Source organism: Halichoerus grypus, chromosome 1 (genome assembly GCF_964656455.1).
Source record: "Halichoerus grypus chromosome 1, mHalGry1.hap1.1, whole genome shotgun sequence".
NCBI classification, from domain to species: Eukaryota; Metazoa; Chordata; class Mammalia; order Carnivora; family Phocidae; genus Halichoerus; species Halichoerus grypus.
In genome coordinates this window covers 39505507-39517975 of record NC_135712.1, presented here as the reverse complement: position 1 = coordinate 39517975, position 12469 = coordinate 39505507, and positions in this window count along the sequence as shown.

The window sequence follows — 12469 nt, the reverse complement described above, 5'->3', positions numbered from 1 at the left end:
AAAGCACTTCCAAGAAAAAGCACCATATGTGTTAATAACTGTTAATCATAATTCCCTTTTTTAAAAAGTCCATTCTTTTCAGAAAAAAGAATGGTTCTTTTTACCTTACCATACCAATTACGGATGTTGTTTATCAAAGAAGATAATGGATTGAAGCGTCTTTTTGTACAGGTTTCCTCTTTTTGCTGAGTTGATGATACCATACCTCTCCAGATTTGTTTTCAGGTCTTCCTTGATTATGGGATGCAGCTCTTAGGAGAATGTGCACTGCTCATTGCGTGACAACTACTTTTGGGAATTGCAATTAACCGTCTGAGTCAAGAGAGCTCCATTCATAGAATTACTTTGCTGTCAGTAGACTAATTAGTACCCATGTGATCTGAACACGTGAAGGCACTTATCCAAAATGCCTGACTGGCTCTCAGGAAGTAGCATTCCTTATGAGAAATCTGCTCAGAACTGAAATAATGGGAGAGAGTGATCCAATTTTATTTTTCTTTGTATGACAGCATAGAGCGGTGGAATGTTTTGTGCAGTGATTCACCAACATGTGTGATTAATGATAATAGTAAAAATAGAGCAATATTTTCCTATACATAGGAGAGAATTTCATATTAAATCACTTTTTTCCCATGTTGTTTAATAGAAGTATTTACTTCAAAGATTGCCTTCTTCTTAAAATAAAAACTGTTATACCAGTATTGATGGGGAGGGAAGCTTCTGGGATACGAAATTTGTTGTAATGGCCACTTGGGGAAAAAAAAAAACCTCCTCAGGGGACTTCAGGAGTGTGATTTTTCCTGAGGATACTATTGCTGATGTTCATTCATTCTCTAGGCTAGCAGACAAGAAATCTATGTTGCCTTGAGAAAATTTCCCATAAAGAATTTGCCCCCCTGTGTGTTTTTGAGCATTTACTTCCTGAAATTTTAAAGACTCACGTGTAACCCACAGCCAGTTTATGTTAGATATCAAAGGTTTGCTGATGTCTGCACAGCCCTAGGGATAGGAAACCACTTTGATTTTATCTTGTAGCTGTGACATGAGCACTTCAAATGAACAGAGAAGGAAAGTATCATGTGCAGAGAGTTGTTTGGATTCCCAGGGCGAAGGCGCTTGTCTTCTTGGTGGCTCTCAGTAAGAATTCAGAGGCTTCCTGGGGCACCTGGGTGGCTCAGTCTGTTAAACATCTGCCTTCAGCTCAGGTCATGATCTCCGGGTCCTGGGATCGAGCCTCACATTGGGCTCCCTGCTCAGTGGGGAATCTGCTTCTCCTTCTGTACTCTCCCTTTCTTTCTCTCTCTCTCTCAAATAAATAAATAAATAAAATCTTAAAAAAAAAAAAGAATTCAGACTGTTCTTTCCACGAACAGTTTCCCGGGGTTGAGAACCTCCTGCAATGCGCAGCATGAAAAGGTCTGAACAGGGAGGTTGGAGAACTGTGCGGGACATGTCAGTCCCCGAGCGGGAATAGTCCCTGGACACCTGCCTGTTGGGGGCACGTGGCCACAGAGAGTGAGGCATGAGTTGGGGCAGGTGGCACCAGCAGGTCAAGGAAAAGTGATGACATGGTGACAGAGGCCAAATATGTGGAAAGAGAAGCTCAAAAGAGAGAAGCGGTTGACACGTATCACGCTGTCCAGATGTGCAGCTGCAGGAAAGTGAAACTATAAAAGCAAAGGGAAGAGGGAGACGAGAAAGTGTAGAACAAGGGAAGACAGCTTATCCTCCCAAACTGCAGGACTCTGGCGACAGCCTAACTGGATTTTGAGTAAATACAGTAGATTCTTAATTCTCTGGGGACACGCACACAAATTCAAGAGAAAAGGAGAGGAGAAGACCGTTTTTCAAGAGCAGGAATGACATGTTGGTTGTAGTCATTAATGGCTAGACATTATTTACAAGCTCTCTTGGTGAAGCAAGCTAAATTCATACTTGCATGATGTGTTTATAATTATATTTAAATATCGTGTAAAGTAAGTTAATGGTTATATTTAGTATAATTGTCCCTTTTAAACAAATCTCATTTGTTTCAAAGTTCAAATAAACTACTTTATAAAAAATGTATGTCTAACGTGCCTTGTTTCCTTATTAGTGCCCTGGACGTGGTCGTTGTCAATTTTGCCTATAGTGTGACTGAATGCGATAATGTTAGGGTTCGTATGCATCGAGCAGCATGAACTATTGGCATTTCTTAAACTTCTCAGGAGATGTATTTTGAGGTAGAGCTGCTCAATATTACTAAAATCTCTGTGGAAAAAAAATACTATCTGGTACATTGAGCTCATGGTATAAATTGCCTAGGGAGGACCCTTGTTTGGATTATTTGTAGGTTTCCTTTTAATGATTCATCATATCATTTGCATATTGCACAAAACATCCCTGTAAAATGTATTATATTTACTATAAAGTCTGTTTTCAAGATAACATTTTTTGTGACATTACACATGTCCTATTTATGGGAAACATTTTTCTCAGTATCTGGAAAAGTATGGAGCAACTGTTTCAATTTTCTCTTGTAGACAATGAAATCATATTGTTTATTATGTTTCTCCCTTTGCTTGGCTTCTAGAGAACTTTAAGAGGCAAAACCGTGGTTCATCTAGATTAAATTCACCAAATCTTATTGCATGTCTTTCATGTACTAACCTCATCTCTGGTTTCAGTTTTTTCTACCCTCATTTTTTCTTTCCTCTAGTTTCCTCTAATTAAAAAAAAGGAATTTTTGGCACCTCTAATTCTTCTTTGAAAGTAAGGTAAGCAATAGAAGGAATCGACAGGTGTCTAGGTATGTTTATTAAAGTCTAGGTGGGGCCTTGCATCCTACCTGCAGGTTTCCTGGTATAGGGGAAGGGGAAGGTTAGCAGTTCAAAAGGGGTCATATCCACAAGCATTTTGGTTCTTTTCACTGATGATGATATTTTTGTTGTTATTAGCTTATTATCTTGCTTCAATTTTTAGAGCAAATTTTGTTGCTTTCTGGTTACAAGGAGATTGTGCTTCTTTCTAAAGTGAAATTTAGGTGTGTTTTGATTAGAGGGCCCCTTGGTTTCATAAGCATTTGCTTGTGGAAGAGTTATGAAAAAAAATTAACGCTTCTCTACCCCCCTCCTCGCAATATATTTAAATGCTACCAATGTGAAGTAATCTATCTTTGAATGATCAAACTTGAGCATTTAAATTTACCTAAGGAGATGTGAATTTCACTTATGTCTTAAGTGAAGAAAAGGCAAAGATTCCTGGCCTTCTAGAACAGATTTTACTGTAATAAAATCTACTGGGTGGTTTTCCACAGCAAATTAAATTAATATATTGAGTTTAAGTACACATAGTTCAGCAAAAAGAAAGTTTTACTTAACAGTAATAGATTTAATAGTAGAATTACTCTGAGAACCAAACAAAATTAGGTTGCTAAAGTATTTTTTTTAAAAGAAAGAAAAACAGAATCTCCATGTGTTCACTTCTGCCCTATAGAATGCTGTCAGGCTACTAAGAAAATATGTACATACGTGTTTCCTGTTCTGGCCTAATCCTGAAACTCTATCCTCTTATTTCTAACTACACAACTTTCTCACTATCAAAATATGCCTGATATTCAAGTCCATATACTTTTCTCCTGACAAGAGACACCTCCTCTCCAGTTCCTTGAGGCTTCCTTTGTTGTCTACCATGGAGGATAGGCAAGATGGAACTGCAAACACACTCCCATCTGGGACAATATTCCCAATGGCTTCATCAGCAGATGTCTACTGTATCTCCCAATCAAGTTTCTCCTCCGTGTTTTTTATTGCCATCTGGGACAGAGGGATTGTTCTGGTCTAGACTTTAACAAGCAGGTAGTCGGGAGCTAGATGAGTAAATTTTTGTTGAAAGGTCTCAGGAAGCAACTTGACACTTGCACCCTGATAAGTGTAGGCAGCTCCATTTTTAATATGGAGTCATAACCACTGATAGAAAAATACCAGAGAAATAAGGATTGACTGAGGGATTCAACAAGCCCGGCATGAATTTAAGTTTCATATTTGAAAATACCCTTAAATACCAAATAAAATGAAGTTCAAAAGTACTGGAAAATCTGGGGGCGTCTACATCCACAAAAAGAGAGGTAATCCTGGTGGAAAGGAGGAAGAGGAACTCTATCTGAATTATGCCACTTTTGACGAGTATTCACGTATGACAACTACGAAGAAATGAAAGTACAAAACTATTCAAAACTTGGACAAAGCTATTTTTTTTTCAAGTACAAAAACTATCAGGAATCTGATAGATGGAATCTCCTCAGAAGATTTTTTCCAGGGTGGAAGGTAAGGCCAAGAAAAAAGTATGGGTGGGCGCCTGGGTGGCTCAGTTGGTTAAGCGACTGCCTTCGGCTCAGGTCATGATCCTGGAGTCCCGGGATCGAGTCCCGCATCGGGCTCCCTGCTCAGCAGGGAGTCTGCTTCTCCCTCTGACCCTCCCCCCTCTCATGCTCTATCCCATTCTCTCTCTCAAATAAATAAATAAAATCTTTAAAAAAAAAAATAAAAAAAAAAAAAAAAAAAAGAAAAAAGTATGGGTTATGACAAAGCCGTCATCTCTTCCCAAAAGCTATGTCCTGCAATAGGTACGCAGCAGATGCATCCAGCCCTGCCCTGAGTTTATCCTCCCCCATATAGAGGCAGAGATAGAACAGGACAAATCTAAAACCAGGACGGATGTCAGAACACTTCTTGATCTGATTGAAAATGGGGTTAAGAGAAAATAAGAACAGAGAAGTTACCAGGGGAGGAGTATATACTAGGAAGTTTGGGATGGTACCAGATTTATTTATTTATTTTCCCTGAGGTCAATCCATCTTCATTAATTCAACAAATTTATCGAAAGAAAACTATATGCCAGCACTGCTGTAGGTACTGGTACACAACAGGGGACGAATCAGACTAAGTACCTCCTCTGATGCAGTTTGTGTTCCAGAAGGGGAGACAGACAACACGCAAATAAATGTTATGAAGAAAAAGAAAGCAGAGAGTTAGATAGAAAATGAGCCAGTTGGAGTGGGTGTAGCAAGAAAAATCTCTAATAAAGTAACTTCTGAGCAGAAACTTGAATCAAAAAAGGGACCAAGCCTTGGGGCTATTTTGGGGGCAAGAACGTTCCAAGCAGAGAGCTCATTACTGCCAGGCACCATCAGTCCTTCAATAATAACAGAACACAGAAGTTTAGTTGTTTGGGTTTTTTGGTACTTTTTGTTTATTTTTTCCTGTGGGATCATATATGGCTACACAGGTGATCAGGAAACAAACAAAACAAAACAAAACAAAACAAAATGAAAACCCGAGATGCCTTGCAAATACACATATCTGTATAGATTGCCAGTCAAAAATACAGCCAATGTGTTTGAAAAATGAAATTTCTTGAAAGACAGTCTTATCCAAGATGCTATTTTATCTCTCTAATCAACCTTTTTAGGTCTGGCATTTCCAAATGTATAAAGTGAAAATACAATTTACAAAGAAAGGAACAATAGGAAAGGAGAAGAACTCTAGCATTTTGTGATATTCAGGACTGAACATTCCCATTTTCAAAGTCTGAATAAAATTCAAATTCTGAATAACAACATCACGTAATCTCAAAAGTAACTTTCAACTAATATCTTCATGAACATCAACTCTTTTAGTTGATCTTGGGGAATAGAACCAAGGCACCATTTTATCTCCGCGACAATGAACCTGCAGAGAGCTAAGTCACACTCTATGTGTTACATAGAATATTCTTAAATGCAATGAAGTAAATCCAGAATTTATTTCTACAACTCATCTGGTTCTTCCATTCTTATTTAAGCCTAACCAGTTTAACAGGATTATCTGCAGGGGGCAATGCATATATTATGGTTTGCACAGTGCATGCCTGGGAATAGGAAGAGGAAACCAAGCAACAGATGTCCCTGTGTCACAACTTATACTGACTTTGTATTGCTGTTTCCAGGAAGACTGGTGGCCATGTCTCTTTCAGTCCTGAGTTACAGGGGCTCCCACAGTTTCAACAAATCGGATATCCATCTGTCAGACTGAGTTGAACCAGATTTCCATGATGTGGAAAAAAATGCTCAAGAGAATTGGAGATAAAGCCATCAAAATGACGTTCCACCTGTGGCCATAGCCAAGCAAAACCTGCCAATTTCATCCCACAGCGCATCTAGTGACAGCTCTCATCACTTGGCTTTGCCTGCTTAGTTGTGCCTTCCTAAATTTCACTCCAAGCTCAGTTTTCTTCAAGACCCTATAGGCTCAAGCATCAGGTGCATCCAAATGATGAGAAATTCACTGAAAAGAATCTGAGCCTATTTCACATGCATAATTCACATTTGTAATGGTTTCATTCAAGTGGCTTATTGAATTCTTCTTTTAAATATTTTAGGGTTTGTGTGTGTGTATGCCCTGACAAAATGGATTTATCTAACACTACGTAAATACTGGGGATAATTATCAAAAATTGCCTCAAATTGACAAAAATCATTCCCAAAAGATATATTGTTAAATATTAGAGAGAATATAAAATTTAAAGCTTGGGAATTTTGTTCTTTATCTTTCTAGAATAAATTTAGAGGTATCCTATTTTTCCTTCCTGTCCCTGATACTATATTAATAACAACAGAAAGACTAAGAAATTTCAATGTAGTTGTTCTGTAACATACTGGGAGTTACAAGGAGTCCAAAATGCTAATGTTGGAAGAGAAAATTAATTCAAATGCAGAGCTCCTTTTCTTAATGCAAGTATGTTATTTTATGTATATATATTATATATATACATACATATACTTATATACCATATAATCACATATACAGGTACATACATGTATGTATATACCTATGTGTATATGTATATAAGTAATATGTAGATGTATACATATTCATGTACATGTGTATATGTGTATATAGGCCTACATATATGTGTGTGTTATATGCCAAACCAAACTGACCTCACACACACATAATGCATATATGTTTTTTTTCTTTTTTTCTTTTATTATGTTATGTTAATCACCATACATTACATCATTAGTTTTTGATGTAGTGTTCCATGATTCATTGTTTGCCTATAACACCCAGTGCTCCATGCAGTACATGCTCTCCTCAATACCCATCACCAGGCTAACCCATCCCCCACCCCCCTCCCCTCTAGAACCCTCAGTTTGTTTCTCAGAGTCCATAGTCTCTCATGGTTTGTCTCCCCTTCCGATTTCCCCCCCGCTTCATTTTTCCCTTCCTACTATCTTCTTTTTTTTTTTTTTAACATATAATGTATTATTTGTTTCAGAAGTACAGGTCTGTGATTCAACAGTCTTACACAATTCACAGCGCTCACCATAGCACATACCCTCCCCAATGTCTATCACCCAGACACCCCATCCCTCTCACCCCCCACCACTCCAGTATATGTTTTTATATGTGTGTGTGTGTATGTGTGAGGTCAGCTTGTTTTGGCATGTAAAAATGAGACAAACATGTTATCAATATTTAATTCTAATTCTGTCTTTAACACTAAGCTTGCTATTGACATATCCTAACTGTCCATGCCTTTCTTATTTTGTAATCCAGAACTAAAGAAATGGACTGCTATTGCAGGGGACTTGGTAATTTTACATAGGCATAAAGGCAAATAAATAGAGATGGGCTATTTTACCGGATATATTATTACATACGAAGTGCCTGTTGATTATTCCGCTTCTATGAGGCTGACTCTTAAAACTCCAAAGTTGAAAGAAAATCCAAATGTCATCATTTGTTATCTTCAGGTAAGCTTCATCTCCCTAATACTGAGAGATGCCATCTTAAACTCTGCTGGAACAAGGAAGAAAAATAAATAAACACATTCACAGACAGAGATCTTCATGAACTTAAACGAATTTCAGGCAAGAGGCCAACTTAGGAATTGGACTGGAATTGACAATATGTCCCCGATAATGTTAATAGCTAACATTTATTGAGCTCTTACTATGTGCCAGACAGTGTTCTAAATGCCGCATCATGTCAACTCATTTAATCCAAATACAAATGCCTGTCTCTATTTTATAAATGAAGAAACCAGGGACTAGAGAGGTTATGTAACCTGACGAAGTTTGCCCTCCCAGCAAAGAGCAGAGCCTGGATTTAGAATTAGGGAGTCTGACTTCTAAGTACTATTCCTACTTCCAGGCTAGATGATCATCTACCATCAGACTTTAAACCTATGTTTTTTTCTGTACTTCTAAGTTGGTATATTTTTAGTCACGCGGTTTGGCATCTAACTCTCCACTGGGTCCGAAGATTCTGTGCAGTATCACTGAAGGCAGATACTTTTTGTCAGTTTTTATTTTAGCTTTTAAATTTTCAAGACCTGGACCAGTAACGGGTGCATAATAGATGCACACTACAATATTTGTTTGATAACCAGCTACTCACTATAGTCATGTTTTCTATGCATGAGCTACAGTGTCTGGGTCCTAATCCTGACCTTACAGCTTGCTAGACGCACAGCCCTAGACAAGTCACTTGATCTTTCTAAGCCTCCAGTTTTCTTATCCATAAAATGAAAGGAAATATGATTCTTCTCTAAGATTTATTTTTTGTTTGTGTGCTTTTTTTTTAAAGATTTTATTTATTTATTTGAGAGAGAGAGAAAGAACACAGCGGTGGGGGGGGGAGGGAAGAGGGAGAGAAAAAAGCGGGGTCCCCGCTGAGCAGGGAGCCCTATGCAGGACTCGATCCCAAGACCCTGGGATCATGACCTGAGCCGAAGGCAGATGCTTAACCGACTGAGCCACCCAGGCACCCCTCTTCTCTAAGATTTAAATGAGATAATAAGGATTTAGGATTCTAAGGATTAAATGAAATAATACTTCCAACCACTTAGCACAAGGGAAACAGTTTGTTAAGTTCCTAACACACACTTACCGTATGACCCGATGATCTCATTTTTATGTATTTACCCAAGAGAAATGAAAACATAAATCAACACAAAAACCTTACCTGAATAAGTGCTTTATTCATAATCATTTAAAACTGGGAATAGCCCAAAAGTGAATCGACAGGCAAATAGAATAGAGAAATTATGGTATAATAGAACAGTGAAAGGAATAAGACGTTGATAAATGGACCGATATGGATGACACTCAAAACCATTAAGCTAAAGCTAAGAATTCAGACAGAAAAGATTACATAAGTTGCAATTACATTCATGTGAAATTCTAGAAAAATAAAAATGGGTAGGCACAGAAATCAGATCACTGGTTGCCGGGGTCTAAGACTAGGGTTTGGGGGAGAGAGTTGATTACAAATGGGCACAAAGGAATTTTTCAGTGTGATAGAAATATTCTATACCTTAATTTTAGTGGTGGCAACATGGCTATATATATTTGTCAAAACTTAGAACTTTATACCCAAACAGGTTGACAAGTACGCTATATAAATTAAACCTGAGGTTAAAAAAGACTATTTAGCAAAGTTCTTAATGTATAATAAGTACACAAAATATATATTCTTAGTTTCCTTTATATTTGGCCTTTCTTTTTAAAAAAATAATATGCAAAGACTGGGTCTAACCTGGAGTATAAAACTGCTTCTTAAAAATGTGGATATGAAATGGTAATGCTCTCAAAGGCACTTCATATACTTTCCACAACCACAAATTGACTTCTGACTTGATTTCTTGGGAGTTTAGGGCCTCCTCCCAGGAGTCCTTACTGTATTGAATGGTCTCATTGCCTGACTTTTATCTTCAAATGATGAAGATGATTGTTTTCTCAGGCCGCATACCACATTGGCATTCTTCAGAAAATCCTTCTTAATAATGTTTCATTAAAATATGTCTCCCTGTATTCTCTACTTACTGCCAATGAGATTTAATTGATTAATTCCCCCCTGTCTTTCAGATCTCCTGTATCAGTCAGGGACTGGGGAAACTGCTCAGAGCCAGCATCACTTGGGCGAACAGGATGACAGAGCCATCATCACTGCTAGGTTTGAAGTGAAAGGGAGAAAGGTTAGATCTCAGGGAAGGAGCTCAGGGAAGATAGCAAAAGGAGAGAGCAGCCTGACTGGAGGGAGTCTTTGAAGAATTTCATAGCCAAGCCACAATGACCCAGCAAGAAGGGAACTAGGGAGTACACACCTGACCTCACACTCTTTCTTCCTGCTGGGGACTTCTATTGCCGGAGGAAAGAGAGCCTGTTGGTGCCATCTATGCAGGTAAGCATCCGAAGACACAGATCGAGTAATATGAGGGGAGAGTAGAACTGGAAAGGCAGTAAGAAGATGCCAGTGCATCGCTCTCCAAATACTGAGAACCAGAAAGTCCTTCTTTTCCAAGGATTCTCTCTTTGGCAGATTAATTTCCTCCACTCTCGTATCGCATGGTTTTGAGATTTCTCATTCTTCTCATTATTTACCTGTCTTTCATCAGATCCCTTTGCCAGTTTAAAAATGCAACTCTCTTACCTTCTTGGCCTAGTTCACGGTCTTTTCACTTTGGTCAAATGGCCTAAGCCAAAGTCCACGTTGATCTAGAATGTTCTATGAGGCTGGCCACGGATGAAGCAGGCAGATTGGCCCTTGAAAAAAGGCACAGATCTTAGAAGGGGGCGAGTAGGACAAGAGAAGTAGAAATTGATGATATTGAGAGAAATTAGGGCTTCTGGGGAAGTGGGGAACAGTTTGTCATAGTGGAAAATTTGGGGACTTGGAGTAAACTATCAGGGCTTTGTTCTACCTCAACAAAGATTTACTGTGTGACTTTGCAGCAGTTATTTTAACCCAGTGGTCCTCAGTTCTCTCATCTATAAAAGTAGAACTACCTGATGTTCTAAAGGGGGACAGTACAGTGTAGCGATTCAGCATGTGTGTACAAAAGACAGTCTGCCTGGATTTAAATCCTGACTCCGCAACTTACTGGTTCTGTGACCTTGTGCAAGTTACTTAACTTCTCTGAATCTAAGTTGTTATCATAGCATATCTATCTGCTATATACAAAGAACTTAATAAAGGTGAGTCACTAGTATTCCAGGCCTAGAGCCAGTTACAGTCATTCTAATCCCTCCAGTCATCACCAGCAACATACCTTACATTCCAAATGCTCATCTAGTATTTGGTAAATTACCCTTAAGGTTTGGCTATGAACTGTCATCAGCTATAGAGTATTTCTTACAAACAGGATAAAAATCTTCCAATATTCACGTGCTTAGCAGTGGGAATTTCTGATAAAATGATGGTCTTTAATATAAGAAAAATTATTTCCACCTTTCAGGGTTTGAGTGTATTGTGGGTATTCAATAGTTCTCTATTAGCAGTGAAGTATTTCACTTTTATCATGGCATAAAATATTTGCAAATGACTTATCATGTGTCTCATCTGTATTTATATTAGAAAAATGTATTTATTACAGTACCTGTTTTTCTGAGATGTTAAAGAGCTGAAAAGCATGGACAAAGTCAAGAATATATATTTATAACCTTTATTTTAGGACTTTGTTTCCCCTCAGAAATGTGGGTCCATAAAAATATCTAAATTATGTTTTAAAATTTTCTATGGTTCATTATATAACCTTTGAATTGCATTTGTATTGTATTACTTATATAATTGACTATTAACTTTGCTAATTATTAAATTACTAAAGTCTTTAGGTTATTATGTAAATTAATTTTAAATGACTTACAGAATTGCTGAACTATTTCCTTTGTCTTCTAAATTGAATTATGAATTAAATTGTATTTCATTGAGTTGGCTACATTTGGTTTGTTTAATTAATTAATTAAATCATGATGGAATCAATTCCAACACACTTATCAGGAAGCGTGAATAAAATATTTCTAAGTTTCTTCTTTAATAAAGAAAAATGACTCTTTCTTGAATATCTTCTCCTTACATTCCTCTCAAGATATTTAGGGACCGGGCGCCTGGGTGGCTCAGTTGGTTAAGCGACTGCCTTCGGCTCAGGTCATGATCCTGGAGTCCCAGGATCGAGTCCCACATCGGGCTCCCTGCTCAGCAGGGAGTCTGCTTCTCCCTCTGACCCTCCTCCCTCTCATGCTCTCTGTCTCTCATTGTCTCTCTCACAAATAAATAAGATCTTAAAAAAAAAAAAAGATATTTAGGGACCAACAAGATCTTCTTTACACATAACCTTCAATGGGATTGTGAGTAAGAGATGCAAAAATTCATCCATTTAGTATTACAATTTATGGGATTATTATTTAATGGTGCAACTTGAATTCTTGGGAGTATTTGTTGTTGTTTGTGGGTTTTTTTTTTTTTTTAGTTTGACAATGTTAAATTTAACAATGGGAAGAATCAACAAAACAAAGTAAATGCCATAATTGTCACCCTAATTTATAGAACAATTTTTTCTGTAAAATCTAATTTCAAAAGAAATACTATGTATTTGTCCTGAATAACAGTCTATGGCAACATTATTTAATGAGCATATCTGGCTATAAATATGGGTGAATTAATAAGTT